This window comes from Pholis gunnellus (genome assembly GCF_910591455.1).
Source record: "Pholis gunnellus genome assembly, chromosome: 6".
In the NCBI taxonomy this organism is placed as follows: Eukaryota; Metazoa; Chordata; class Actinopteri; order Perciformes; family Pholidae; genus Pholis; species Pholis gunnellus.
Window position 1 is genome coordinate 3654860 of NC_136532.1, and position 24929 is coordinate 3679788.

Sequence of the window (24929 nt, forward strand, 5' to 3'; positions counted from 1 at the left end):
AGAGGGTTCCTACTTGAAACGGATCGACATCACAGTAATCACTCTGGGTATCTATGGGAGGGAGCATCCCGATGAATCACCAGAGATCCAGGAACTGTTACAGAATAAGGCTGTGTATATTGTCCCCACTCCTGACAGACAGAAAGGGTTTTACGATTATTCCATTTATTTTACTGTGCTTACTTCCAGGTTCCTAAAAAGACAGGAGAGTTCAGGGAAGCATGTGATGGTGAAGACCGACAACTGCATGTCAACAGGCAGGCAGAGTTCAGTCCACTGCCCTGTTGAGGATGGTGGAGAGTCAAGGTTGTGGTCCTTAAAGCACCTGTTGTGTCTGAAGGCTATCCACATTCCGGAATTGTAAACAGGCGTGCCCACATCATAGAGGCGGACCCCAATAAGACAAGTGGAGGCTTCACCCTGAGGTCGTAAAGCAGATTTGGACCAGGTTTGAGAAAGCAGAGGGGGATTTGTTCGCCAACCGACACAACATCCCCTGCCCACTATGGTTGTCCCTGGCACTGCAAGAAGATCCACCCCTGGTGGTGGATGCAGTTGCACATGTCTAATGGCCAAGAAGGCTTTACACAAAGACCCTCCTGCTGCAGAAAGTGAGGAAGGAGCAGTTGTTGGTCATACAGGAAGCTCCAGGCGCCATGGTAGGCGGAAATAAGGGGGGGTTCTGCCTCAAGAGGCGGTCATGCTGCCCACTGTGGGCCATCCTCTCCAGGCCTAGGAGAGGGACAGGCTGAGGAAGGCTTGGCTGTTTGTACAGGTTCTCTAGACCATCCAGGAGCCAAAGAGCAGGATGCAACATTGCCTGTTACTGGGCAAAGTGATCAGGGTTCCAACACTGGTGCGAGGAAAGGAGGCTAAATCACTTGTCCTATGTAGTTAGGTCTATACTTCTTAGTATACACTGAACTCCTTCTCCTTCTGTATGAATTCATGTCCCATTGATGCACATTACTAACTTTGTTTCTTCCCTGGAGTCTTTGTGCTTTCTCGCCTCACAAGTTTCCATGGTTCGTGGTTATATCTGGACCACGGTCCCGCCTCCTGCCATGGCCCTGCTGATACCCACATCATTTTTATTATTAGTCGCATTCCTATTCCTATTACCGATACCATTAACACACATTACTGACTTCGCTTCTTCACTGGAGTCTTTGTGATTTCTTCTTTTTTGTCTCCCCGTTAATGCTTCGTCATTAACGGACAATGCATATAGTCAAAATCAACGTAATTAACACAATAACAAGAACAAACTCACAAGAACCAGTCACATATATTTATATGAAAACAAAGCAACAAATCAATCCAACAAACCTGCGGTGCTAAAACACGTATTCATCCACACACTAAAGAGCACGAGCCATTCAAATATTATTCACATCAGAGGGAACAATATTAACCATATTATAAAAACGACACCGTAGACAAATTAACTCAGTAGTAACGCTACTGCAGATGTAAAAACAAAAGCACTGCACTTACCAAAGCTGCTGTTCACTGTTTAAAGATAAAGTCCATCCTCCTTTCTTTGATTATAAAGAGTTTAATACCACGGTTGTACAGAACATCGGTGCGGTTCAGTTCCAGCCAGAGGTCCTCCTGAGAACGTGTTCGTTGAGTTGTAGATCCACTCGGGTTGAAAAGTTTTCAAAAGCACCGTAGCTTGTAAGTGTCCTGTTGTGCTCTGGTGTCTTGTTGCTGCCTTGGTTAGCCAACTCAGGTTAGCAAATCACAAATAAAATGCATTCCCAGCCATAAAATGTGCAACGCTTCTCAGACGCTGTTAGCCAGGAATACCGTTTGTAGTTGCTGGACTGAAAATTGCGCTCAAATCCTTTTCCTGGCTGGGTCAGGACTGATGTCCAGCTTTTCTTGAAATGTCCTTTTCGAGAAATCCGTTTCTCCTTCTTCTGCCATTAAGTGTTATAAAAACAAAGCTAGGTTAAAAAAAAAGAATCTACACCAAGCAAAACACAAAAAATGTCATAACTTCTTACATATCTTTCAACTTGAACTCTTACTACTACAACTAAGTTCTGCTAGCTGCTTCAGTTTCACAACAATCACGCTAGCCCACTGACCAATCACACGTTAATGCTGACCTACTTGTAGCTACACTACCTCAGTAGCTCTGGCACGTCAAAGAATACGCCCAACATGTCAAACTAAAAATCTGATTGGTTGAAGACTATGACAATCAACAATATCGTCCCCATTTACATAAACTGCAATGGCTATCCAGCAGGCCTCGGGCCTCTCTTCTACCTAGAGACACAGAGGTGAAATCTGATTGGATAAAAGCTCTACTTAAAACAAGCTGCACTGGAAGCAGAGCAACTGAGGAACACAGTAGCTGTGCAGTGAGAAAAAGAGATACTGGGAAAAATATTATAATACATGTAGTGTATTTATGAAAAATTATTAATTTATAAAATAGCTATAACTTTGTGATTCTGTTTAGGCCAGCAGAGAAGGCTTTGCTGGCCCTGGCGGCCCACCACTGCAATATGGTAACCTTTGTTTTGACTGACGGGATGAAGATTTTGGGAATAAGTCTGCAGTGTATTAGTTGCGCTGAGATGCGCTATCTATTTTGCAAGGGCGTCGTCGATGCATTCTGTGCCTAGCACCGCCAAAGACGATTGTGATTGGTTTAAAGTAGTTAGATCAACACTGAGACTTTAACAGTACATTTGTAATATGGTCTTGCATTTATGTAGCAGTATTCTTTTTGACTTCCGACCACTCAAATCTTTTTACACTACGCCATCGTTACATCATCATACATTATTGGCAGAGGCTGCCATACAAGGTGCCACCTGCTAATCATTCACATAACACTCACACAATGATAACACAGTCTTGGGGATCAATTTGAGGTTCAGATCTTGCCAAAGACCAAGTAACAAACGTGGTAGTCGAAGCTCAAGGCTGATATTTTCCCCAGCAAATGTTTTTCACTTTGGTCCCATTATGATGAGGATTCACTGCAATGATCCAGAAACACTGCTTATTAATGTTTTAATCTCTATCTTTGATCAAAACACAAGAAGTGGCCATCAACTTGGTGGCGCTCCCAAAGGTCAGTGCAGCTGACAATAACAGTCCCATCAACTGTGTGAAACATCTCATTCTGTGTGACACATAAAACCAACTTTTTAAGAGCTTTCAGCCACATCTGTCAGTGTTCATCACCAAATTGAACTGGCTCAGGTGCTATTATTGACCTGAGATGGTCAGAGAGAGAGCTAGTACTTGAAGCTTTGAGTTGAGGTTATATTGCCAAACTAATTGCTAAGGTCTAGATTGAACCTCCATGCTCAAATCTCATTTTGGGGTATATTTAAATCATTTCTTTTAAAGCCTGATAGAGGGAACGTTTCAGCATCATACAATCTTACCTTTACAATTCAGTTTGCTCGTCCTCATTACTTTGAATTCTGACTTGCTGCACTTTCCATTACATGAAGTCAGGCTCTTTCTGCTGCCATCTCTGAAACAAAAATTACCATGAGCAGCAATAGCCAAGACACAAAAGTGTGCTACTTACAGAAACTCAAACTTCAAAAGTACCAGACACGCTGATTGATCTCTGGGGTATGCAGAGCAAAACTGCAGTAATGAGTGCTTAGCACCAAACATGGAGACAAAGGAAAAAGGGTAAATGACAAGAACTTTCAGGTTACCACTTTAACAGCCTATTGAGATGCAGAACAATCAGCAGCAGCAGAAATAGAGCCTCTCCTTCATTGTTGTGAAGGAGAGGCGAGGTGAGGATTGACTCTATAGTGCAGGGAGCAGGCTCTCCATGCCAATAACCACCTCTCATTAGCACCCCTTTGACACCAGTGTTCACCCACTGAAATATATATCACTTTCAAAAGCATGACGCCTGCTCTCCAAATACTTAATTTTCAACTTGAGGTGTACCTCTTGTTTATATAACAAAGGCCTCCTCTCAATTAGAGCACCTGGGTGGGAGGAAGCGAGGGTGCATATCTGTACACCCGTACCCCCTTCAGGCTCTCCCTCCCATCTCACTCTCAAACACACTCGTTTATAAAGAGTCACACACTCTCTCTCTCTCTCTCTCTCTCTGTCTCTGTCTATCTGTCTGTCTGTCTGTCTCGCTCTCTCAATTCAATTCAATTCAATTCAATTTGCTTTATTGGCATGAACGTTTAGAAATGGTATTGCCAAAGCATCGATCTACATTCGATTTACATCTGGAAAGATACTCTCTCTCTCTCTGTCTCTGTCTGTCTCTCTCTCTCTCTCTCTCTCTCTCTCTCTCTCTCTCTCTCTCTCTCTCTCTCTCTCTGTCTCTCTCTCTCTCTGCATAGCTGTTTTGGAGATAATGAGATTAAAAATCTATTTTTGTCAGTCACTAACCTGCAAGTGATGCATTAGTGGAAACATTCCACAACACTTCAGCTATTACTGAAATGAATGGGAATAAAATAGCTTACCCCATTTTCTCACTTCAACGCCTGTCACACTCACAGAGTTGTTAGCGGAGGCTTATCTCACTCACCTGGCCTTCTTTGTTTTTACATTATTCCAGCACGAGTCTCAAACTCAGGACTCGGAGGGTAATGGTGTGTCACTCGTGGGTTACGTAAATTAGAGGTATTGTAACATTACAATTCTGCAACGTTTACAAGTATGTATTTAGACATAAAGAAGGGAAACAATACACTACTGTGGTATACTCATTCCATGCATCCACATTGGTAGATTGCTACTTAATCCAGTCTCTTTTTGTTCAAACAAAAGACTGGAACACTAAGATAATATATGTATTTAAATCATACAATAACTGGCAGCAAAACAGTATATTGAAGGTAAACATATTACATTACAGTAAACACAACTATTTCATAATCCGACCAGATGAAGTCATCAGAAATCAGCATCCGTGCATTTTACAAAAAGTAAAGCATTGATATATCATACAAAGTCTTTCCTCTTTGGGCAGATGTTTAAACCTGCCTGTTTCTATGACTGATGGTAGTGGACTGGACTGTAACTGTGCACACAGGTTATATTGTGCTTCACATACATGTATGGCTCTTCGCTGTGTTTGTGTTCATCAACTGACCACCTTTCCCTATACACACGGAACAATTAGTGCTGAGCATTATGAATATTTCACTGTAATCCGGTCAGAAAAGGGAAAACACAGGAAAGGGTCATTTCAGGTAAAGTCTCCTGCTGGCATCAACCTGAGGTCATTGTCATCACAATATATGGTGTGCATCTTAACTACAGGTCACCGAACGCCTCATACACTAACAAAATAAAGACTTCACCTCACTAGTCCAGGGATGTTCATGCAAATTGTCCCAGTTAAAGATCTCTCTAGTGAGCTGTTCATCATACACTTATATTGCATTGACTGTTGGTAACAATGACCACACTTTTGGGCTGTTTTATTGGTGCAGCTCTCCAGAAGTCCCGTCCTCACAGTATAGTGGTAGGGTTCACACACCCTCCAACCTTGAACACAATTAAGTTGGTTTCTAGTTGGTTTCTGGATATTCACGTACCAGTGGTTAGCTAGCTGTCTGAAAAGACACAAATGTAAGCCCCTGTGTCAGGCAAACACGGACTGGACCAGTGGAGATTGATAACCAGGTATTAGGTCAAGGGGCCCTGAGAGCTTCAGACTAACTTCATCGCCAACTTAAATTGGACCCTTCTTTAATATCTGATATTGAGATCTTGTCTTAAAGTGATTCATTTTGCCTAAATTTACAAATTTCCCCCTGGGGATAAATAAAGTATCTATCTATCTATCTATCTATCTATCTATCTATCTATCTATCTATCTATCTATCTATCTATCTATCTATCTATCTATCTATCTATCTATCTATCTATATAAATCTAGTTTCAGAACCTCCATTATTGCATTTAGCATTATCATGAATGAATTTGTTTTCAATCATTTTGATCGCTCAGCAAACCTTGGCTTGGATAGTATACCCACATGAAAAACCTGTACAGACTGCAGAGATTGGTAGGAACGGGGAATTAAAAACAGACCATCTTGCAAGTCAATGTGGCCATGCTCAACAGACTGATATCAATAGAACCCAAATAAATATGTGTAGTGCTGATAACGAGGGCAGATACACAACTATACTGTAGACCTTTAGCATTGGCCACCCAGTCAGTTAACTTTACTAACATCAGACTTCAAAGTCGCTTAAAATCCAGTCATGAGCATCACAGAGCCAGCAGGTTCACCTATTTGATGATCCAGCTGCAGCCGCTTCACATTATGACAGGTTGTGATAGTTTGTTCTGCTTTGAGGTGATGTATTGTATTAGTATGAGCACTGAGCAGCAAGCTGTGCAAACAGAGCAGGCAGGATGTGCAGGGATTGATCTGAGGCTAAAGGTGGGGAAGTGGTGCCAACAGGTCTGGACCCCACAGAGTGGAACCAGTCAAATTTGCCAGTATTTGAGTTTAAACTAAACAAAGGTTAATAGAGTTTATGACTTTGGAAATGTAACTTTATTGTTCTTATGTCAGATGGTAAAGGGAGAATTTATTGCAGTAATTGCTGCATTCTGCCTGTAGCAACTGTAGCTGTTTTTAAACCAACACCTACTGGTCGACACAAGAAAAACAAAGCAACCATCCAAAGAAGTGGCAGCACGGCAAAGCAAAACACGCATGACAATAAGCTTTGGTTATAGAAAAAAATATATAACCGAACATTATTTTGTTTCATCTATTTTATGTAATTATTCTAGTAATGCTCGTAGCTATACAATGCAGTTTTCTCTTAATATTCTATTGTTATTTTTTCCGGTTAAATATTTTAACTTTGGACAGAAAACCATTGTCGATATTCACAGTCCCTTCCCAGTGTTCTAATTTCATTTGACACTTGGAAGTTTGTTGGCACAGTAAATACCATGATCATGTATCATTTATGTCCAAACCAACAACTAAGTTAGTCTACTTTAGCATCTGTATCTGTCACTATATCACTGCATACCAAACTGATAGTAACAATGGCATTTTTTAGACAAGAGATGATAACAAAACCTATGTATCTAGTTCCTGGCTCAAGAAAACTTAGAAAGACTATATAGACCCCCTTTCTGTCTTTTCTGCAAACATGATGACATATTTCTGTGGGTGGAGCCTAGGTGGAGGCAGAATAATTCTCTGAACACCTTACGCTGGCTAGCAAATTCTGTTGGCTTGTTTTTTATAATGGCTGAAGATAACTTGTGGTTCCCTCGGTGTACAGTCACTCACTCTCCTAACTTTCCCTCTGCCCTACTCCTTGACACTAGGAGACTACTTCGCCGGGAGGAGATAAGGTGAAGACTAAAGTGGTAGAATTGGAAAGGTAGCCAGCTAACTAAGCAGTCGCTAAATGAGTAAAATATGACGTTTTATTGCTTTATCCACACAATGTTGTTCCTGAGAAGGAAAGCACATTGCTATCACCAGATAAGTGACAACTTTGTTCGGATCATTATCTGTAACGTGTTGCATGAAAGCGTGGCAGAATCAGCAAGCCAGCTAAGTAGCCAGCCATCCACTAGTTAGCTTGCTAATTTCCCCATGCCTTCATGCTACACCAGTTACAGATACGTAGCCCAGCAGCAGACAATCTCGTCATCTCTCCAATAACTTTGCCTATGAGCAACGTTTCTGTCCATCTCTCTGATATTGAGCGTTGCAGCAGCCATGACTGCCGAGGAGGTGGGAACTTTGCAGAAGGCTAAGTAAAACTATAAGCAACATTTTCTTTCCATCTCCATCGCATATATTGTAGCTCGCTAGAGCCTAGAGTTATCTAGTTTATCATCTCAAATGTATGGCAGAAAATATTGCAGCGGGTGGAAGAACATTTTGCATTCAGCAAAGACTATATCAATACGAAAAACTACCACTGATACAAATGCAGTGTTAACCGTTCTTGGGGATGGTTATTAGCATATATTAAAGATAATTATTGATCATTACAAATCAATAAAATGTATATTAATACAACTATCAATAAATATGGATAATAATGAGGACTGTCAAAAGTAATCAAGTTCGTCTGTCGAGTGTGCGCCGTAAAGGGTGCGTGTGTTTGTATGTTCTCTCTTGTGCATTCAGCGGACGCAGCAGGTTTTGTTGAACTGCTGAAGACGTGGGTCAAAGATCACAGAATCCTGTAGTAACTGTAAATGTTGAGTCCATGAGCGCGGGTTAAGGCTCAAGCATCCTGGGAAACTGAGAGTCCCAACAGCTTGTTAGCCGCGCTAAAGTTGTAAGCTTAAAATAAGTCAGCCTTCATTTTTGTGAAACTGTCAAATATATATTTAACTATCTTAGAGTAAAAATAAGATATAACCACAAACCATGAAACCTGTGAGGAGATAAAGCACAAAGACACCAGAGAAAAAGCAACAGGACTTTCAGCCAGGAGACCGCCGTTCATGTCCTGTGTGAAACCAAAAATGTTGTTGACGTTCATCACACGAAATGTCCTTAAAAGTGGAATGTTATTTATACACCTTCCTATGAGATCACGTTTGTTGTTTCGGCTTTACAGCCTGCAACTTTACTGCATTTATTTACTGATTCCAGCAGCAGCAGGAAGCTGGTTTTAGTGAAAAAGCTCTGATAAACAACACGCAGGCAGACAAAGTTAGCAGCTGCTGAACATAGTGGAGCTTTTAGCAGCTAAATAACCAGATATTTAGAGTTTAGTAGTAAGTTATGAGAGTAAATTTTGAACTTCACCATAATCGACAGGTGGACAGAAACACGACTCCAAATTAATGTCAATGTGCTCTGAGTCTACTGAATGTGTAATCGGGCAACTGTATCGTTACGGTGATAATATGCCAATGTTGTGTTTACGGCTTGACGTGCTGCTCTAATTGCCCCCAAAAAAATCCGTTAACGCACGTGATGCCGGTTTAAATGTATTTTTTCAACACTGTGAGCACCTAAAACTAAATTCCGTTCACCTAAAAATGTATTGGAGCGGGGATCAAAATGTCTGACAGATATCTTGAGACCTGAACAATTAAAACCCAAACTATATCTGCATGGCTAGACTCCACAAAAGGAAATTATTTGGGTATTATGGGCCTTTAATTGCCATGTATCAGTACTTATTATTTACAATACGGTTCTAACTTGTCCTGTATAAGTCTCTGATTCAGCCTCCACCCACAATGTTCAGCTGCAAGCCGGTTTCAACACCCGGCTGAGAGTCTTTCAAACTGATCAACAACACCTGTCATCCTTTTCCCATCAAGTTTCACCTCAGTATTTCATTTCCCTAAACTCAGGCATGAACGTTACATTCAACTACTCAAATGGGAGTTTATCTAAAATGCAGCCATTATGGGAAGGCTTAGGGATAAGCCATACCTACAGTTTTATACATGTTGGTGTAGAAGGGTGTAGTTTAGGTTTGAAGTCATGAGTTCAGCTCAGGTGGTCTCGGGTGTCAGTGGGGCCGTGGGCTGAGCAGGCAGCTAGGGGAGCTTAGCTGGGAGGGAACTGCTCTCCTGCTGCCTCACCGAACAGCAAATCAAACCAGATGGGCTCATTTATGGCCAATTAGCAGTGTGCTGTGAATGGAGCGCCACTGACTCACCTAGTGTTGTTATTATTACAGCTTTTATCTGAGCTCAAGAAAAACCTGGCGGCTACTAAGTTAGGGTTTTGATGCATGTTTGACCCCAGATACGTGAGGAAATTGGAGACTTGGTCTTAAGAATTGGAAGAGAGGCAGACCGTGATAAATAGCTCCAGGAATGTTGACGATTATCTGTGCTTTGCTGTAGGACCGAATCTTTAGAAAGGGATTGAAAACTACACACACTTGTAACAAATGTGAAAACTCAGCATTTCCAGCTTCACCACTGAGCAGGAAAACACAGGAGAAGAGGAAGCAGGGCTGCTTCGACTTGCTCTGGACTTTTCTCATGCGACGCCCCCACTGCAGAGACAAGAGTGTCCTGTTACTGAAAGGGGGGGTCAAGTCCTATGCAGGAATGTTGCTCTGCCTCCCCCCCGCTCACTCTCCTCTAATCGTTGCCTCCATCACTTATTTGGCCTTTGCTTGACTCCCTCTGTGATGGTCCACTTCACTTAGCTCATAAACAATGCCCCAGCCCCTTCCACACCTTCACATTTCTGCCTGCCTACCAGCTCCAGCCTCTCACTGCCTTCCTACCTCCGAGTCATATCAGACCTTTTAACAGTAATTAGTTGAGGGACTGCAGCGCAGCGAGATATTTCCCTAAATTATCCCCATCTCTGGGAGAAGGAGACAGGTAAGGTAAAGCCGTGCTGTAGGAGCCTGCTGAGATAATGACAGGCTCATCATACACATCCAAACAAAGACAAAGCTTTTTGCTGTCTTTATTGTGTGCAACCTGCGTCACAAGTGAACAACGTGAAAAGGAACGAAAAGGAATAAAACCAGCTGCTGCACACATCTATTGTCTGTGTATATACTGAGGGGGAACGCTGTTCAGATCAATAGGCTGGTTCTTTGAGAAGGTTGTGGCTACACCCGAACACTGGACTTTACCTCTGAGCAGGGGTGTTCCCTCTCTGAGGAGGAGGTCGTGTTCAGCGCAATGGTAGGTCCCGAGGGATATCAGCCACCAATGACAGCTCAGCGTTGTTTGAAAGCCTCTCAATGAAAACTCAGACATCTAATTGTCCCTGCAATGCTTATCAACGCTGCCAATCCCAACTAGAGCGGAAAGACAGAGCAATTTTCCCATTACAGTGGGAGCAGAAAATGGAGGAGAGACGAGGAGACGAGGGAGCGGGGTGTCTCCAGAGAGCAGTGCAGATGGCTTCATCTCCAAGTTCAAAAACACAGACAGGAGGGATGGGGGCGAGGGACGCTGTGCATGCACTCTCACAGGCACTTGTAATGTCCTTGTGCACAGAGTACGTTCACACACACGCAGGGACGCGATTCATGTACTCTGACAACATGCAATCAATTAGCTTTTAACCTATTTCGTGCAGCCAGTTTCTTTCAAGGCCACAGTGGCACAGAGTGAGGATTCATTTCAATGAACACTGAGATCATAGCTGTTTTAAGCTTGCTGACCCCCTGCCACAGTGGTTAGATAAGCCCACTTCAACCTCGCCAGTCCTGTGCTTTGATCTCCCACAACCAGAGCAGAGGCTCCGCAGACCTGCACGTGTTTGGATTTCCTCTCCCAATATGGAGAGTTACATTCAACTTGAAGGAAGAGCCTCTTCAGACTGCTGTCGTTGGAGCGCAAGAATGCAGCGCCACTGTGCTCAGATGGTTATGATAACGTCACAGGCCAGGATTCATCCTGAGCTCTAACAGTGAAGAGATCAATCTGTGTACCTGCTTTCTTGAAGGAATGTCTATTCAGACACATGCAACTGTGTATACAGTTCACCATAGGAGCCCATGTTCCAAATGATACAGTGAGTGTTGTGTGTGTGTGTGCATGTGCGTGTGTGTGTGCGTGTGTGTGTGCGTGTGTGTGTGTGTGCGTGTGTGTGTGTGCGTGTGTGTGTGCGTGTGTGTGTGTGTGCGTGTGTGCGTGTGTGTGTGTGTGTGTGTGTGATTGGAGGAGAGGTTGCCTTTACTAAACTCTCTGTTCATTATCAACGCAGACATCTTTAAGTGTCTGCCGTCTGGCTCCACTAGGCTTATCAGTTCCTCATTGGCTTACACAATTAAAGAAAACACACACAAACGTGTGTAGCCATGCATACACTCAAAGCCATGCCTGTGTGTGTGCATACACACATATGCAAAGAGGCATTTAGCAGCCCACCTAAATCCAAAATAGATCAGCTTAACCTCCTTGAGGCAGCAGAGTGGTTGCACAGACCATCACAGGCCTAACAGACAGCAACAACTATGTGCTTGTTTTTTCAGTTCCATCAGAGCGTTGACCTTCCATCACAGAACGCAGATGTTGTAAACATTCTGGGCTCAGCCCAAACCACAGCTATATGCAATATCTTTTGAAGTCATGAAAGTTGCCAAGAAATCCTCTATGCCTCCATCCTTTTTTGTATCTAAGTGTTCTCCACATGTCTTCATTGTTCTGAAACCATAACACAACAAATGTTGACGATGACTAATTTTCACTCCTGACACCAAGAAGGAGGCAAACATATGTGATGCTATCGTATCTATCTCTTTGTTACTATTTTTAAGTTACATAACATAGGAATGGTAGGAATGAATGGTATTACCAGTCTTGAAACCTATTTTTGTTTAACAGTGCTGGAGTAGAGTTTACACAATGAATGTTTAGCTGACAAATGTGCTGCATTTGAATCCAAACCATAGTCATCTGCTTTAATTGTAAATTGAGGATCCCTGAACTGAACAGTGGTGGGCCATCAGGGCCAGCAAATCCTTCCCTGCTAGCCTGAACAGAATCACAAAATGATAGCTATTTGGTAATTTAATAATTTTCCATAAATACACTACATGTATTCTAATTATTTATACTATATACACACGAAAACGGGAGAAACGGCTTGCCCGATCTGAATCTGAGTGGTGTCTCGTTATTGGACTTCTGTGCTAGCCATGGTTTGGCCATAACGAACACCATGTTCGAGTATAAGGTGGCTCATAAGTGTATATGGTACCAGAACACCTTAGGCCGGAGATCAATGATCGACTTTGTAATCGTATCATCTGATCTGCGGCCGTATGTCTTGGACACTAGGGTGAAGAGAGGAGCAGAGCTGTCAACTGATCACTACCTGGTGGTGAGTTGGATCAGATGGCAGGGGAACCGGTTGGAAAGACCCGGCAACCCCAAACGTATAGTGAGGGTGAACTGGGAATGTCTGGCGGAGGACCCTGTCCGGGAGGTCTTTAACTCCCAAGAACTTCTCACACATCCCGAGGGAGGTTGGGGACATGGAATCCGAATGGACCATGTTCAAAGCCTCTATTGTGGATGCGGCCGCTAGGAGCTGTGGCCGGAAGGTCATCGGTGCCTGTCGTGGCGGCAACCCGAGAACCCGGTGGTGGACACCGGAGGTGAGGGAAGCCGTCAAGCTGAAGAAGGAGACCTTCAGGGCCTGGCTGGCCCAGGGGTCTCCTGAAGCAGCTGAGAGGTACCGGCAGGCCAGAAGGGCTGCAGCTGAGGTGGTCATGGATGCTAAAACTCAGGCATGGGAGGAGTTCGGGGAGGCCATGGAGAAGGACTTTCGGTTGGCCTCAAGGAGGTTCTGGCAAACCATCCGTCTGCTCAGGAAGGGAGAGCAGGGCCTGCCCCAGGCTGTTCTCAGCAGGGGGGGGGGGGACTGTTGACCCGGATGGGGGACATCGTCGGGCGGTGGGAAGAGCACTTTGAGGAACTCCGACCAACATGTCCTCTGCAGAGGAGGCAGCGCCTGAAGACCTGGGGCGGGCTTCACCCATATCCCTGGCAGAGGTCGCTATGGTAGTCAAAAAGCTCCTTAGTGGCAAGGCGCCGGGGGTGGATGAGATCCGCCCTGAGATGCTGAAGGTGCTGGACACTGTTGGGCTGTCTTTGCTGACACGCCTCTTCAGTGTCGGGATCATGGGGGTCGGGATCAGTGCCCATGGACTGGCAGACCGGGGTGGTGGTTCCCATTTTCAAAAAGGGGGACCGGAGAGTGTGCTCGAATTATCTATCACACTGCTCAGCCTCCCGGGGAAAGCTTATGCCAGGGTGCTGGAAAGGAGGCTCCGACCGTTTGTCGAACCTCGGATTCAAGAGGAGCAGTGCGGATTCCGTCCGGGCCGTGGAACAGTGGACCAGCTCTTTACCCTCTCAAGACTACTGGAGGGGTTCTGGGAGTTTGCCCAACCAGTCTACATGTGTTTTGTGAACTTGGAGAAGGCTTTCGACCTGGTCCCTCGGGAGTTCTTGTGGGGGGTGCTGTGGGAGTATGGGGTGCCGGACCCGTTACAACGGGCGATCCGGTCTCTGTACGACTGCAGGAGGAGCTGTGTCCGCATTCTCGGCAATAATTCAGACACGTTCCCGGTGGGTGTTGGCCTCCGCCAGGGCTGCCCTTTGTCACCGGCCCTGTTCGTGACTTTCACGGACAGGATTTCTAGGTACAGCCAGGGGGTGGAGAACGTCAGGTTCTGTGGTCTCGGGATCACCTCTCTGCTGTTTGCAGATGATGTGGTCCTGTTTGCCTCCTCGGATCGTGACCTCCAGCATTTACTGCGGCGGTTTGCAGCCGAGTGTGAAGCGGCGGGGATGAGAGTTAGCACCTCCAAATCTGAGGCCATGGTGCTCTGCCGGAAACCGTTGCTCTCTCCAGGTGGGGACGGAGTGCCTACCTCAAGCGAAGGAGTTTAAGTATTTCGGGGTCTTGTTCACGAGTGAGGGTAAAGTGAGCAGTAAAGCAGGCGCTGCACCAGACCGTCTTGGTGAAGAGAGAGCTGAGCCGGAAGACGAAGCTCTCAATTTACTGGTCTTTCTACGTTCCTGCCCTCACCTATGGTCACGAACTCTGGGTCGTGACCGAAAGGACAAGGTCGCGGGTACAAGCGGCCGAAATGAGTTTCCTCCGTAGGGTCTCCGGGCTCAGCCTTAGAGGTAGGGTAAGGAGCTCGGACATCAGGAGGGAACTTGGAGTCAAGCCGCTACTCCTTCGCTTCGAAAGGAGTCAGCTGAGGTGGTTTGGGCGTCTAATTAGGATGCCTCCTGGACGCCTCCCACTGGAGGTTTTCCGGGCACGTCCAACTGGGAGGAGACCTCGGGGAAGACCCAGAACACGCTGGAGGGATTGGAGAAATGGGGATTGTGTGGTGATTGCTTTAGCCCTGTTTGAATCAGTAGGGAACAGCTAAACGCTGCGGGGAAATGTAGCTTGTGTGCTGCTATTGGTTTTCCTGCTAAGCTAGTTTAGCGCGCCTCCCAGAACACACTCGCCACACCAGGGTACAATGTTTTGTTTCCGGGGTGGGTGTGTCAGACAGCATGTTGCCAGATTGAGTGCACTCCACCGAAAGCATAATATTTCCCACGAGTCAAGCTTTTGCATTTTCCAAATGCACTTGTATTATTCAAATATATTGATCGGTTCGTAAGCCTCGTACTGAACAGTTTAATAACGAATACGTGTATTTTTACACCCCTAGAAACAAATAATAACCGTAGCTGTGGCGTCATAATGAGGTTATTAGGAGATTGTTCAACTGTAGCAGGACAGCACTGAAGGCCCAGGTATAAAATGCACGGCCCACCACTGGAACTGATTGGGCCAACAGAAGAAAATGTACACAATTAGATTAGATTTCTTTAGGGAGTAGTAGTAGTAGTAGTAGTAGTAGTAGTAGTAGTAGTAGTGGTAGTAGTGGTTGTGGTAGCATCAAACTTTTGGTCCTTTCATTTGAAGGTCCAGTCTGAGAGAGTGATGGGAAATAACACAAAGATTCTGGACTTTTTGAGAAAGTAAATGCCAGAAATGGTGTTGTTTCACTCTCTCCTATTTCTGAGGTCATGACCAGCAGAAAAAGCAAACAGAGCAAAAGATGGAGCCAGAGATTGGTGGAGGGCTGTTGATCTCTTATCTAGCTGCACCATGACTAACCTTCACTGCGAAAAGAAAGCTCAACAGCAGTTACTGTCAGATTCACAGTGACTTGACAAACCTCGAGCTGTCAGGCCAGTTTTTTGTGTTAAAGATGTGTTCCTTCAGACATCCAAGAGTTCAACAGACCAGTAAGATGCCTCCTTGTCTTCTAGGCTTTTCTCTGTCTGTCCATCTGTAGCACCACACATCCATGGCCCCCTATTGTAGTAGCTGTGCAGGTGTGTGGGTGCTGATAAGAAGTAGAGGTGCCCCATGGTTCATCACGGTGAGGTTGCATTGGGCGAACTCTGCCCTCGGCCCTGTGCTGGCATTTCCAAATGGGGGAGAATCTACCGAGGAGGGCAGGAGCGATGCTGCTTATCAAGCCAACTGACTGAACCCCCAGACTGCAACACGGCATCTCACCTAACGTCTGGCAGCAGGGCCCTGCTTGACTGAGGAAAACCACAATCCGCCATTCTCAGGGTGAGACTGAACACCCCTCCCTTTCTGAATCAGGGCAGACACCTCTCACCCTGTCCTGCAATGATATCTCTGACTAAAATGCCAAACCTCTACATACACACACATACAGACACATACATGCACACACACTGACATTTCAGCTGCACCTCTTCGCACTTGGCTCTTCAGAATTGTTTAGGTGGTTGAGTGTTAAGTCATCTCTCCATCAAATGTGTAATCAAAGGAATGGGGCCGTCAACAACTGTATTTATTTTATAAAGGCTCAACAGTGTCTACTGATTCCTCGCATCATGCTTCTATTTTTAGCCCATACACTATCAAACTGATTTGTAATATAATGAAGCACATTTCTAAATGTGATGTCCTGCTTGCCAATCATACAACACCAGTGAGAGTCAGCTTACTAACTGTACCCCAGTTGATGAAAAGTTATGAAATTCACTGTGAACTTTAACTGCTGGGATACACCTTTCATCTTTTGTGATCGATATTATGTGTTTTACAATTTTAGTGTATAGCTTTCTTTTTTATGATGATTTTAATGTAAAGTGTCTGAGAATTCTGGAAAAAAAACAGAATGTATTATTATTATTATTATTATTATTATTATTATTATTATTATTATTATTATTATTATTATTATTATTATCTGCATGCTCATTGTCTGAGAATTCGTGGCCAGATTTCAAAATGACTACCTAATCATAACAAGGAAGTAATTTCCAAGGCTGAATAAGGAAACTGTAATCAAGGTTCATTCTATGCAGAGGAAGGTTGTTTTATTCAAAATGACTCATCTGTGAACACATTAGCTCGGATAATATTATTAACTGGTCTAATAAAGCAGGTGCTTAGCCTCTGACACAAATTCATTTTTCTGATAGGGTTCTGCATGTTTTAAAGTTTGCCATGCTTGCATCTCATACATTATTTTTCCTGTGCTGATGCTTCAGCTTGCTTAGCTCAGGGGGTGCTGAGTCTAAACCCAACGTGGCAGTCTGAACCCCACCTGCTCCCCCAGTTCAGAGGCCTCAATTAGGGAACAAGGCTTGGGATGTTGTGAGTTAACTTTAATGGCCAATAAGGGGATTGTGGCTTTAAAGCCTGGCCCTCTGGTAGAAAGCAGTCAGGGTTGGAAAACTCACGAGGCGGGGATTCTAGACAAAACAACCGACTATTTAGAAAGCAGATGTGTTTAAAGAAGGTTCATGTTCGTAACAGTGTGGTAACTGCATTTTGCCGTGTATTAGTACTGATTACCATGTTCGGGACACAAGCTGATCTATGAGATACCTGTCTGCCATCAACCTCTTTCTAAAGTTGGGGCGGTTGGATAACCTCTGATGCTTTAGCATTTGGAGATGATAGACTTTCACTGGAGAGAGAATAGCTAAATAAAATAAATATAATATTGACTTAGAAATCTATCATCAAATCTACTACCTTCAAAGAAATAATTCAGCATTTGAGAAGTGTCATTATTTGCTTTCTCACTAAGAAAAGATCAATCTCACTGCTGGAATCAGGACATGGTTAGCCTAGTTTATCATAAAGATTGGAAACAGATAGCCTGGCTCTCTCTGAAACCTCAAAAGCTCACAAATGAACATCCATCTCATTAGATTCAAGTATTCCAGGATCATTTTCTGTCATTATGCAAGGTTGCACAACCAAATGCAGTTGTAGTAGTTGTAACAGTTGAGCTTTACTGTAGTGCATTTGTGTATTTCTATGAGCAACAACGGTTCATCTATCCATCCAGTACGTCTGTGCAGCATCTTTGACTTCAGCGACGGTTGCCAGATATGGTTGACTATTGGTTTTGGATTTGGTCTTCTGACAATCTCACTGAAACAACTAAATACAGAATAAAAGATTAAACTAACCAGAAGGAACATGTTCATTAATAGTATTAAAGTATCGTTATCTTAGTCAACGAGCGTCCATAGTTATGTCTAATAATCAATCAGATTATAATCATATGTACTGCTAAGCTTTTTCATCTAACATATATTATTTGTATATTATATATATTTGTTGGCTTTACCCTTGATGGGTAAAGTGGAAACAAGAACTGTCATTATGTCCATCAGCATTTTGTGCGTGTGTTTCCATCCCATCTGCTTCTGTTGTCAATGGTGAGGAGTTCAGCCTCTCACACCAGTAAAAGCTCAACCCAGATCCACAGATGGGGCATTTTTCTGACTTCCTCCAAGATAAAAATAGTCTGACATAAGGGGAATGATATATGATCTCAGTCATTCATCTAAATTGGACAAATGAGGCTCACACGTCTGAGCTGTCAAAGACCCACCCCCACCTCAATAGGACTGAATGAATGGGCCAATGTATGGGAGATGGTGTTTGAGGTGTACATGCTCACACACATATTTAATATGGATTTTCATTTGTGAGAATCTTTCTTTGTGAATACCTACCAGTGTGTGTGTGTCTGCATACATATAAATACACATTATCATTGCTTCCATGACCTTCCATAGCATTAACAGGAGTATCCGTATTTTCAGGATGTGTGTGTTGTGCACAGCTCTTTGTGTGTGAGAGTGAGGGAGTGAGAGGCAGCATTGTTGCATCTGCTCCTCATTATAGGGCGCTAATGAACGCACGTGTGTTCCACCTGGTTTGTGGAGTGGGGGGGTTGATGAGGGCCTGGCCTTTCCCAGCTCTGCTATCGTAAAAACGGTCTCAAGACAAACAGGCGAGCTCGATCCCCAGACGCTCATCTGACAACAGTTTGGCAGTTCCTCCTCTAATGATGAAGGTGATGCTCGGCGGCGGCCCTGCTAGGCAGGACTGTGACTCTACCTGGAAAAAAACAAGACTCCCCTTACACAGGAGGGCCTGAAGAGAGCCAGGGAAAGGTCTACGGGAACTACACTTACCGCTTCTATCTGGCTTCTACTGGCATATGAGCTTTTCTCACTAACACTGATGTTTCTGGACAGACTGTGCCGGGTTTGCCTGTTAGAATCAATAGATATCTTACCTTTGTCACACATTATTGGATGAACAAGCTTGTTTTTAAAAGGGTGATTTCATGCAAATTATAAAAGAAATGATCTTTTCTCAGTTGTGGTCTCTACACATGTGGATAGTATAGCTGTCCTCCAAAACATCTGCCTCCTGGCCAAAACAATAGAGATGAATGGAATTCAGTTTGAGTAAGTGAACAATTGTGGCCATGGTTAAAAGAAATTAAGAATAACTAATGAATGTTTGTTCTGTTTGTTTTTTTGGCAAAATGTTACCCAATGTGATAGGTGGGACACTCTGCTCGGCTCATCTCAATGGATGCTTCTCAGACTTTAATCTCACGGCATGTTTACAATGTGTCTTTTGGCTCTGCAAAGTCCAGAACACTGTCAGTCTGATCAATCAGACTACTTCCTGTCTCTTTCCTCCTGAAAGACAATCTGTTCGTTAGAACTTTTAACACGTCCTGCATTTCATTTCTACTCTTTTCTTTGACTCTCCCCAAATCTAGAAAGGTTAGGTTTCTCACCCGGCTCATTGAGATGAATGTGTGTCTTCTTGAAGAGAGAAACAGCAGGAATACAATACTTAACAGTGGAAATGTGTTCTGTAGGTTCAGCTTTCCACCACATCGGAGTGAAAAATAAAACCCTGTTTGACACAAAGTTACAATATGCCATGAGAGTAAAAGCAATAAACCAAAAATGAAAAAGTGATACAACTGCATGATAACATGACCAGTTTATAAATCACAGAGAACAGCAATAAAATGAACACATAATAGAATGACAAACAGAAAGAGGATGGCAATCAATCAAAACAAAGTAGAGGCAAGTTTCTATAAGTTTCTAAAAGGAGCGATTTGCAGGAAGTGACTGAGGAAGCTTGGCAGCTTCTTCACAGAACCGGTGCCCTGCTGAGGAGGCCCGCTCTATTAAGCTCTTGTTTCCATCATAAACTAAGTTGTTGCAAGTTTTTTTTTCTAATTAAGTTACGATGGTCTGCTTTATTTCAATATTCATTTGCTCTGTTTTAAGAAAAGTCTCAAAACAGCTGACATTGAAATGAAAACACACAATAAACTCAACTCTTTCCATTGCTGTAAAATAACTCAGGAGGATGAAGCTAATGTGCCATCATCTTGCCCTGCATAGATAAAAGTGGTGATTCTTGAGATTGCTGCTATGTGGTCATTACTGTCACATCCAGAGAAAGAGCTATACACCAGGACCGTGATGGATCAGCAAGGCCTTCTAGGCTCCAGGAAGTCGTTTTTGACTTTTAGAGACTGGATTGAGTGTAATTCTTGCAGCCCTTTAAAGGACCAGTGTAAGTTTTAGTTCCTTCTACACTTAACATTGTTGCTTCCCATTTTTGAACACTTGCCATATCGTTTTAGATGTTCTTGTTTGCATTTCCTACAGTTTCAGGTTTTCATTCACTTGAAGTGAACATCAAGACTGCATTATTTTGTGTCAATGATACCACTATTGGGATGTGATAATGCAGTTTAATCACAGATTCATTTGAAAGGTCTTCACTGCATTATTATACAATCATAAAGTCATATTGACAATTATGAATGCAGATCTGATCTGGTTCACTATTCATACAATTCAAGTTTAAGTTTCAAGTTATTTGTTGGCATGTGCACAACCACTACAGAGAAGCAGTCAATGAAAATCTTAGATCTCAGGCTCAAACGTAGAAGTATATAAAGGTGCAGTATAATGAATGAAATGTGCTGTGCTGGTTTTAAAGTGATCATTTTATCTATCAAGGCAGTTGATTTGCAACTGTGCTTGACGCTATTGTCTTATCTAATTACATATTTCTTGGACTTAAACATAAACGTTCAAAATTGTATTTGTAGATCAGGACTCAGGTGTTCGGAACAGCAACATCAGCTTTAAGAGGTGACCACTACTACCAGTATCAGCTACTAATAGAACATACTCATCCATCTATGTGTGGAGTTTGATCTAAATGGCCCATTACAGGGTCTTTCCACAGACTACCAGTCAAGCACTGATCATTTTATAATAACTCCATCATATGGACGACACTGACTGATTGTAATGAAAACCAGTATCAGCCTTATTATCATCAAACCAATGCATCATTCTAACCATAGTTGGGACAGTGGAGGTGAAAGAGACAATACATTTGTTGACTCTGTCACATTTATCTGTCTGTGTGTCTCTCTATCTCTGTATACACCATTCCTCAACCGTGTCCAACGGTGACAGCCGTTGGTAATGACAGTCGAACGCTTGCTCGCTCCTCATTTACTCCGAGCTGGCGGTGTAACTGTTCGTTCAGAACTCTTAAGTGCTTGTTAATTTAATATGCAAATAAGTCTCTTGACAATCTGAATGCATTTTAATGAAAAGGCTGCTGTCTCCACGGGCTGGGCTCCTGCAGGTCGACTCTGGCTGTGAGTGGTGGGGGGGGGCAGAAAAAGGCCAAGGGCAGGTTGAACAGACAGCACAGGGGACGTGTGGCTGAAGCATAGCAGTAAGACACTGAGGTACGCAGTATTAGGGGCAGAGAATGGAAGCCCAGATGGCACCGATTGGACATGCGTGGCGGCTGGTTGCAGCCTGAACATGTGTAACACATGGAGGTGATGCCGCTGTCACCTCGGCTTTGGCTTCCTCTGATCTGTGTCAGTCAGTGTTCCCAGCAGATAGAGCTTCAAAACAAAATGCGGGGTTATGAAAGGGAGCAAACACAAGCATCAACCTGCACAAACATGATAGAGTAAAACACACACACACACACACACACACACACACACACAGATCCCTCTGTTCATGACAGCCCTTTGCTCAACCTTTGCCTACATATGGGTGGCGCAGCGTGCTGAAAGTAAGGTGAGCGTGTTATTGGGAAGGTGGGGGGTGGATTGCAGGCGGTGTTAAGTCAAGCAGGAACCCTCAATGTTGCTAATTTATTTACAGATTTAATTAGATGGATAGAGCCCTCACAGATATAAGAAAGAGAGGAGAGATGTTGCCAGCGTTACAGCACTTTAATTATGGTAGCAGGCTCCTGATCCCTGCGCTCCACTGTCTGGGGAGCCAGTTAATTAAAATCCTCATTATTTTACTTTTAATTAGTTCCCCCCTCTTTTGTTTCCTTTCACCATATGGCCGTGTTCCGTGGTCAAATTAACGTAATTGAGCTAATTAAGCCGATCACTTTAATTATTCAAAGCGTTGCGATTGGCCAGGAGAACTTTTCTCCCTCTCCCCTCCCTGACATTCCTGTATGAGGTTCAGAGCTGTAAAGTCGCTCTCGTTGTCATTATGCTCTACTCCCATGCTGAAGGCAGTGAGTTATGTCTGCAACATGCCTCACTTCCTACATGTTCCAGCAGTGTCTCATGTTTCACTCCCATACCATGCAGGGAATGCAGTGCAGCCCTGGAGACCTCGGTGGATTCAAAGAGGATTCAAAACCCGTCAGAACATTTAACACACTATGGTTAAGACAAATTAGGTGCATGTTAGTAGTTGTAGTAGCTACATGTGGTGCTCAGGGATTGGAGCTACCATAAATAGCTTTGGCAGGCCGAGCAGCTTTCAGAAGGATTGTCAGCAAAGCTAAATGCCACCGACTTCTTTCAACACTATCACTGCATTTACATCTGTGAATTTTGAAAAACAACCAGATGGCGGTTTTACAGCAAACATACTGTCTATCAGCATTCACCTCCAGCACACGCTGCCTCTCTGGCATCCTTCACTGGCAGCTCAGCGGCCCACTTCTTCAGCATTCTAGAATCATTTATAGCAATCATCTATTTACAAACTAGGAAAGCTATGATGTTTTTTATATTCATTATTAACAATGTTTATTACACTACTACACTACTATTACATTGAGGGTTGCCATTGGCAACGATTTTGAGAAATTTGCAACCAATTTTTGGCCGATGGCAACCACTTCTTAACATTTAGCAAAACGTGCTCCCCAAAACAAATACATTTTGAATATTTGTTTCATTATTGATATTTGGAAGCTTAAAGCAAACCAAACCTGTAATCACGAATAATCATACTCATCTCTGGCACTGCCGTTACATACTCTCATGGTTCATACATATCTGCTATTTATGTAATGTATTCATGTATTGTGTTGTATTGTGTTGTACTGTGCTGTACAGTGTACATTATACTGATAATATTAGGGCACTAAATTGGAATAACCTGCCCAGGGACTACAGCTGACAATTAGCTCTCCAGCTAACTCTGGCACATTTACATTGAGCTGGAAACTGAAATGTTGATTGATTGCACTGTCCCTGGTAAAGACATAAATTAAGGATATTTAAATATTTGTGTTACAGCCAGAACCCGACAACGCTGCATGTGCATTGCTGCGTTTACTCATGTGCGCACTATATCTGCTTTAGAGGTAATGACCAACCAAGTAAAGTGTCTGACTGTGGGTTGTAAAGTTGTACTAAACCGTCAACATCCCAAACAAATGTGCAAATTGATTCAACGGACAAAGAACCAGATGAACCTGAACAACAACAAAAAGGAAAATGGTGAATTCTTTGGAGCAGTATCCGGCCCTGTTTGAGCTGCACATGACGTACACGTAACAATCTGTTAGTCAGCTGACGTATAACTGCGCAGTACTTTAATTACTCAAATTATAAGGAGAATAAAAACGGTAACCATGTTTTCAGTTTCAGCAGCCATAAGTGGATGCCTGGTTGCCTGGCAACCACTTTTAAAAGCTAGTGTTGAGCCGTGCCCAGCGTGAGCCTTTTCTGGAAAACAGACAGGAAGTAAGCAATGTACTTTACGTTTGTAGTTTGTTTGGAGCATGAGTAATAGTGGGCAGCATCGCTTAACACGATGCAGAACCAAGACAAATTGAGTCCATCCACGATGATGGAGCTGCTCACAAATCTCTACTCAGAGCCCGATTGAGCTGATGAGTGATTCAAAAGGGCAATAGTCACTTAAAGGATCAGGTTACCAAATCAAATGATATGCAGATCTGTGTTGTGTGTGTCTGGATTCATGCCTCTACCCTAAAACGGTCTAGCCGGATGGAATTCTGATTGTGGCGCTGACATATAAATTAAAAAAAATAGTCCTCATTAGCATAGCGTAGCTAGACATAGTATCGCTAACAGTAGTTGATGAGTAATCTCATTGAGTGAATTAAAGAATCTCATTCAGAATTAAAGACCGAGTCCAAATTAAAGTGAAAATAAAGCAATAGGTCAATAATTCCATTTTGAAAAACAGTAATTAACGAATATGAGACCTGTGTTCTCCTGCTGCTCAGGCTTTACAGTTTACATTTGGTGACACAGAGCAGACTGGACCACCACAGACGTGTAAGCTAATGACAACATGTCGTCTCATTCCAACAATTCAAAAGATGTTCTTTGCTGTCAGACCAGCGGATCAGCATCAGGAGGGAACTGGGCTAAAGGAGGGCAGCCATCTTGGATCGATATCACAGGAGTGTCTGGAAGAAGGAGGTTTCACGGTTCCTCTTCATCATGAGCATGTAAAAATACCCTGGCATCATCTTGTGTCTTCACACAGTGTGAGGTGAAGGAGCTTGGGCAATTACACTCATCTGCATGTGTTAATATGATTAATTAGCAGGAATAAACACTTTCCTATGTCACAGGCTACACGGTGAGCAACACACCTGCAGAAGCTCTGATAAAAGACAAAGCCTCATGGCAAAGAGCCTTTTCATGAGACCTGCTAATTGGCATCTGAGAACGTTCCGGCTAATTAGGAAAAGACAGATGAGGCTTGATTAGTTTGAATGCAAAGTGTAACTTGTGGTGCAGTGGGACTCGGGAAAGTGCCGAGGTTTT